Source organism: Dipodomys spectabilis, unplaced genomic scaffold (genome assembly GCF_019054845.1).
Source record: "Dipodomys spectabilis isolate Male_0828 unplaced genomic scaffold, ASM1905484v1 ptg000295l, whole genome shotgun sequence".
Taxonomy (NCBI): domain Eukaryota; kingdom Metazoa; phylum Chordata; class Mammalia; order Rodentia; family Heteromyidae; genus Dipodomys; species Dipodomys spectabilis.
In genome coordinates, this window is record NW_024870972.1 from 5302268 (window position 1) to 5309887 (window position 7620).

General features: G+C 43.1%; 1 pseudogene; it reads right to left on the minus strand.

Annotated features, from left to right (window-relative positions):
- Nucleotides 1–1497: 1497 nt before the first annotated feature.
- On the minus strand, nt 1498–2299 carry LOC122126983 (annotated as a pseudogene).
- Between the last annotated feature and the right edge of the window lie 5321 nt (nt 2300–7620).

Genomic DNA, 7620 nt, shown 5'->3' on the forward strand with positions numbered 1-7620 from the left:
GTATGAACTCTAGATGGATGGAGTCTGCTGGACAGAGGGGTGTTCATTTGTTTTCTCCTCGAGTCTCATTCATATTTTTTGTATGTTTTTGTATGTGGAGCACTGGTGCTCATGTCTCAGGATTGGCACAAAAATAAAGAGAAAATGAAAAAAGAGGAACATGGAGCGGAAGTCCCAACAAACTTTTTGTGCTTTTGTTTTGTTTTGTCATTTATGGGGCAGTGGTGCTCCTTCTAGCTCCCTCAGGAAGCTGAGATCAGGAAGATCTCAGTGGGAGTCCAGCCTTGGAAGGAGGAAAGGCCACAGAAAGCATGTCTCCAAACAGCTAGCCCAAGCCAGAAGTAGAGCTGTGGCTCAAATTTTAGAGCGCTACCATGGAGTGAAAACACTGAGGGAAAAATGCAACTCAGACCCTGAACAGCGTAACTCAGACCCTGTGCTCAAATCCCAGGAGTAGCAAAAACAGAAAGAAAGAAAAAAGGAAAGAAAAAAGAGAAAGAGAATGTAGGGCAGATCATAACAAAGTTTTTGTGGGGTTTTTTTTGTTGTTGTTGTTTTGTTTTGGCCAGTCCCAGAGCTTGAACTCAGAGCTTCTTTTGCTCAAGTCCAGCACTCTCTCTTCCACATCACAGACAACCCCAACAAATTCAACTCAGACCCTGAGTTCAAATATCAGGAATTGCAATAAAAAAAGAAAAAGAAAAATGAAAAGAAAGAGGATAGAGGGACGTCCAATAAGTTTTTTTTGTGTTTCTTTTGTTTGTTTATTTTTGTTTGGCCAGGCCTTGGGTTTGAATTTGGGCCTGGGAAATGTGCCTGAGATTTGTTTGCCCTATGCTGGCATTCTACCATTTCAACTACATCTGAACTGGGCAACCCAGGCCCTAGGTTCAAATCCCAGGAATGTAAAATGAACGGTGTGGAGGTCACAATAAAAGCTTTACATATTTCGCCCCCTTCCAAGTCCTGAAGCATTTTCTCTTTCCCAGTCTTGGGTCTTGACCTGGGAACTGCCTGAGTTTTCTTAGCCCTAGGCTGGCACACTACCACTTGTCCCAAAGATGAACTGGGCAACTGAGGCCCTGAATTCAAGCCCTAGGACTGGCAGAAAACAATGGCCAGGAGGTCTCAACAAACTTTCTATGTTTGCTTTATGTTTTTCCCCCTTTGCCAGTCATGGGTCATAAAGTGAGGGCCTGGGGACTGTGCCTGACTTTTTTTTTTTTAGATTTCAGCATTATATAATTTAATTTTTATCATACATGTAAGAAAAGAATTTTAAATTAACAGCAACCATATACTACATAAAAGTAAAATTTCTCACTGAAATGTCTGAGTGCAAGTAGAAGGGAAATTCACATTTATCTGATTTTTAATATTTAAATTATTGAAAAGCTTATGCTTTATTAAACAATTAGCACTATCAAAATACACCATCAAAGTACACTATCACATAAGTGTGGTTTCTATGCCTAATAACTTAAATGCATTCATTTTTCAAACTCCTGATGAACTACGTACAATATCAATATTAAGGAATTCTTTAAATTTGTCATATAACACTAACACCAAAACACCCCTGTACCTCGAAGGATGTTGGAAAAGGCCCCACGAAAAAATGCACCAATTCCCTCATGTTGGTATATTTTCATAAAGCAGTCTAAGGTTCCTTTATTTTGCCACTGAGACTCACCACTCTGCATCATCATACGTCTTCTAACTGTGTCAAAGGGATAAGAGAGTATTCCAGAGCATGTAGTCACAATTTGAGCAAAGATAAAGGAGACAAGAAATGGGGTTTCCTTTGGTTTGGGTAACAAGCCCTTAACTGTATCATAAGCTCCAAAGTAAGAGGCTCGGTACACAATAATGCCCTGAACTGAAACACCAAATCCTTGGTATAAGCCAATAATTCCTTCTGATTTTGCGATTTTCATAATACAGTCACCTAAACCCTTGAACTGTCTCTCTTCAGGACCTTTTCCAATATCAACACCTAAACGGGTTTGGGCAAAATCCAGTGGAAATACTACACAAAAGGATATTGCTCCAGCAGCTCCACCAGAAGCCGGATTTGCCAAAAACCACCTCCAGAAATGTTTTTCTTTATTAACTCCCGACATGAAAAGCTGTTTGTATTTGTCCTTGAAAGCAAAATTTAGAGCTTATGTTAGAAAATACCTGATAACATTCACAAATTGCCACGCCAATAACTGAAGAAACCCTGCTCGTGGGGAATCTATACCAGGCAGTCCAGTTTCTCCCCCTTTTCCGGCTTCTTCCTGGACTCACTCTGCATGGTAAAGAGGCATCAGAACTGGCAGTCACAGGGGCCAGGAGAGAAAACCGCTGCAGCTTGGTCCTGGCGGGTGTGCCTGACTTTTTTTTTTTTTTTTTTGCTCAAGACTGATGCTCTACCACTTGACATACAACTGAAACAGGAAACCCAGACCTAAGTTCAAATCCCAGGAATCCAAAAGAAAAAGAAAAGGAAATAGGAAAAGAAAAAGTAAAAGAACAGCAAGGAGGTCTCAACAAACACTTTAAGGTTGCTTTTTAAAAATTCATTATTTATTTATTTTGGTGCCTTGAAGTCATGGGCCTGGGAATGGTGTTTAAATTTACTTTGTCTCAGGCTGACACAGTAGCACTTGACACACAGCTGAATGAGATAACCCAGACCCTGAGTTCAAATTCCAGGACTGGCCAAAAAATGGTGAGGAGAACTCAAAAACTAAGTTTTTTGTTTGTTTGTTTGTTGTTTCCAGTCCCAGGGCTTGTTCTCTTCCCCAGTCCTATGGCTTGAAGTCCGGGCTTGGAACAGGTGCCTGAACTTCCTTTGCCATATGCTGATGCAAGAGAACTTGACCCACAGCTGAACCTGGCAACACAGGTTCTAAGTTCAAGCCCCAGGACATGCTAAAGGAAACAATACCGGGAAAGTGTATGAGTGATTTATTATTGTTGTTGTTGTTATTATTATTAAAAGAATAAATGGCATTTCATTCCTCAAATGAATAACAATGGTCATCCTGTTGGCAGCCAATCCATACTTATTACCAGATTCTCTGTTTCTCAGAGAACACTATGGTGCCATAAGCCTGAGGGCAGCTGGAGGAGTGTCCCTGGGCTATGCCTGCCTTTGTGCCCTACAATAGCCAGATTGAGCCCTCGTGGTCACCCCTGTGGTATTTGCCTTCCACCCCTGCCTGGGTGGGAGGGCAATTAGAGACCTCCTCCTCCCTTCCCCTTGCTCACAGCCAGGTCTCCGTGACCACTGCCTGTGGTGGTGGGTCCCTTTGGTCTCCATGTCCACTGTGGGATCCATCATGGAGAGACAGAGCCATCAGGTGCTAGGGCTCAGAAGATAAGAACTTTGTGACCACTGTAGGGAACAGAGATCTGCCATTCTCCTACGCAGGCCAGTGATGGGCCTGTGCTGTGAAGATAAGCATGGAGCATGATGTGGGCCTGTGTGCAAATTCTGGGAAGCCACTACAAGTCAGCATGCTCAAGGATGTCTGAGCTTAAATCTCAAAATATGTGGCCTGGTGGATGAGATGGAGGGTGCGGAGAGGTGGAGAAAACAGAATTAAGCATTGCTCCATTTTCTCCTAATGTTTTCATTCTTCCCTGCTCTGTAGACCAGACAGGAGGCTCAGAGAGGTGACAAGACAAGGCCATGGTCATACAGAAATAGTACTGGGATGCTATCAAGTCTGTCGGACTGCTGTGTCTAGCCCCTTCCTTCGGCATAAGTTGGTGGTGTGGTCAGAGTCTGGAACTGGCTGTTGGTGCACAGAGCCAACTTTCAAATAACCCCTGTCCTTCCCCAATCTGAGACTGTTTAGAAGTCATCATCTCTTGCTTTCTCTTCCTTTTCTACTTGAGGCTACAAGGGCCTGTGGACTCAGTCACTTTTATGGGTTCCAATCTTCCCTTAGCATCTGTAAATTTATGAAGCCTTCATATATTCATAATGGAATTTCACCAGCTTAAACTTCTAAAGTCAAGACTCTGATGACCCCTGCCTCAGCTTGTAATTACCATTAAGGACAGTGGGCCTAGAATTGCCCAGATCTTGCATATTTATGTGCTGGTCCTCAGGCTTGAACTCAAGTCCTGGACTCTATCCCTAAGCGTTTTTACTCAAAGGTAACACTCTACCACTTGAACTACAGATTTACTGCTGGCTTATTTGTGGTTAACTAGAGATAAGAGTCTCATAGACTGTCTTGCCCTGGCTGGCTTCAAACTTCTGTCCTATATCTCAGCCTCCTGAGTAGCTAGGATTATGGTGTGGGCCACTGGCATCCAGGAGATCTTGGAAATTTTAAGAGAAGTTAGAATTGTTGCCGGGCACCGGTGGCTCACAACTATAATCCTAGCTACTCAGGAAGCTGAGAATCTGAGGATAAAAATTCAAAGCTAGCTCAGGCTGGAAAAGTCTCTAAGACTCTTATCTCTAATAAACTTCTCACAAAAAGCCATAAGTCATGATGTAGCTCAAGTGGTAGAGCATCAGCCTTGAGCACAAAGAGGCTCAATGACAGTACCCAGGTCCTGAGGCCCAGGACTGGCAAAAGAAAACTTGTAGATGATGGGTTTATGAACTTAGGGCCTCTTGTTCTTGCTTAGCTCACTTGCTGATGGCTGGTACTCTAACACTTGAGTCATGTTTCTAGTCCAGCATTTTTGCCTCTAATTAGAGATGGGCTTCTTGTGGACTTATCTGCCTGAGCTGGATTTGAACACCAACCCTCCAGATCTCAAGCTCCTGAGACGTTAAGATACAGATATGAACCATTGGTGTTGGGTTAGGAAGTGTAAATGTTTATATTAAATACATGTTTTAAAATGGCTCATGCCTGAAATCCTAGCTACTCAAGAGGCTGAGATGTGAGGATTGTGGTTGGAAGCCAGCTTAGGGTAAGAAAGTCTATGAGACTCTTATTTCCATTTAACTAACAAAAACCTTAGAAAAGTGGAGGTATGGTTCAAGTGGTAGATTGTTAACCATGAACATAAAAGCTCATGGCCCTCAGTTCAAGCCTCAAGACTAGCCCAATCAAAAAGATGAAAAAGATTTACTTCCGTGTTACAGAACAGGATGAAAACAAAACTACTGATTCTGGTATAATTTTAATTAGCCCGGCTGAAAACGATTCCACATAATCTATCCATTATCTGAAATTCACGCACATCATGGAAAATTTCACAGTTGGAAGAAAAGAATAGGAAAATCTGTATGTATATGGTGTGATCTCCAGGATGGTTTATATAAGAAAAGCAAAGTGTAGCCCAATGCACTGAAAATTGCTATTCAAACTTGAAGCTGAAGCCAGAATGCATGTTCGAAGCATACTGCACTGTCTGCCTTTTGCTTAGGGGGTAGGAGAGAGAGAGAGAGAGAGAGAGAGAGAGAGAGAGAGAGAGAGAGAGAGAGAGAGAGAGAGAGAGAGAGAGAGAGAGAGGGAGAGGGAGAGAGAGAGAGAGAGCATGAGAGAGAGCAAGAGAGAGAGAATATTCAGTAACAAGGGACAAGAGGGTCATTGGCTAAACGAACCAGTGTCTCCCTTGGTGAACAGCCCAAGTGAGTTAGCATAATGGAACTTTTCCTGAATATTGAACTTAGATTCCAGCAGTACTGAGTTCTAATACTAGATCTGCTCCTAACAGCCATAATGACTTTTTCCCTTGCTGCTACCTAACACAATTGTTATACATGGATTGACTTATGTGAGACTGGGATCCATTTGCCTGCCCATCATTGAATCCTAGCACCTGCTAAAGAGCCTGGTGTGTGATAGGTTGGTTTGTGGAAAAAGAACCTTTTTTGTTTGTTTTTGTGCTAGGGCCTTGCTTCTTTCACTTGGCTTTTTCTGCTCGATACTGGCTCTCTACCACTTGAGCCACAGTTCCATTTCTGATATTTTGGCAGTGATTGGAGATGAGTTCAATGGATTATTCTGCCCAGGCTGGCTTTGAACCTCGGTCCTCAGATCTCAGCTTCCCAAGTAGTTTAGGATTACAGGCGCGCACACCAATGCCAGGCATGGTAAGTTATTAAATATGTGTTGAATAGATGAGTAAATAAGTGTGAAAGGGGATGGCTGATTAAGTTTTCTCATCTGGAAAATGGAAATAAGAATAGAACCTACCTAGGATTTGGTGGGAATTAGTGAGGTTATATCTGTAAGTGCTTCCGTCTTTCCTGTGTGTTCTTTGACCTCAGAGTCTGAGAAAGTCAAAATGGCTCAGCTCATCCTCCACCTTCTGATCCCAGTCAGGCAGATCGTAGGTCAACGTCTAGCCCATAGAGGAGTTGGAGGCCAGCCCACAAAGCATACTAGCCACAAAGCTAAATAGCCATTTTAGAACAGGGTGCCAACCAGGAATTCTTTCTGCAGACATCTGAAATATGTCTCCTAGAGCAGGCCTAAAGGGGAATTATAAATTTCCATTTATAAGGCAATAAAAAAATCAGCATTATTAGGTAATTTTTGTGTGGGAGCTCAGTTGGAGTAAAGACACAGATAATGTCAGGGGTTGAACTGGGTCACCTCTCAGCTCCACTTTCCTCTGACTTTTTCTCAGAAAAAATTAGGGGCTTGGTATTCTCACTCTGGAAAGTTTGAGGAGAACTGAGTAGAACAACAGGATAAGGTAGGGGTGATTACAAGGGATAATGTAGTCACATTAGACTAGAAACAGTATGGGCTGCTCAGCCCTAGAACTGTCAGGTGCTGGGAAGGGCAGTGATGGAAACCCAGAGACAAGGTAGTTTCAAGAAGGTTGTGTGAGAGGATCTGGGGCATTGCTTGTGGACAAAGCCAACCCGTGGCACAATTCTAGATAGAGATCTGGAGAAAAAACAAACCACCACCAACAGAACATCACTTTACTGTGGCTCTGAGCCCATTGTGTCCAATGACAGTAGAAAAGACTTCTGTGCATGCATTTGTCAAGGGAGAGATGAGGGGAATCTGGGATAGAACACTTGAGCTTCTGTCCTCTGCTTTTAATGGGTCAGGGAGGATGTGTTAGCTTGAAGTAGTCTCAGTTTATGATCAAAGGGCAGATTCAAGAGGTAAATAACAGGATATCAGGAAGCAGTATGGATTAGGGTTACTCAGGGACAGGTCTTCAGCCAGGCATCAGTGGCTCATGCCTGTAATCCTAGCTACTCAGGAGGCTGAGATCTGAGGATCATGGTTCAAAGCCAGCCCAGGAAAAAGTCCCAGTGAGACATTTCTCTCAAATTAACCACTCAAAAACCAGAAGTAGTGCTGTGGCTCAAGTGGTAAGCACTAGCCTTGAGCACAAAGGGGCTCAGGAACAGCACCCAGGTACTGAGTTCAAGCCCCTTACAAAAAAAAAAAAAAGAATAGGTCTTTACACTAATCACTAGGGTAATGTCATGAACTTCCTGATGTCCTGTTATCTTTCACAATCCTGTGTAAACACAACAGGGCAAACACACAAACCAGCAGGTTTCTGCTGGCATCAAGTTTTCCCTGAACACACCATTCCATCATGCTTTCTGCAACAGTGTTAGTTCCCACGGGGCTCCTGGGCACCACAAGAAACCCTGGCCCTGACAGCCCCCCCCCACTACTT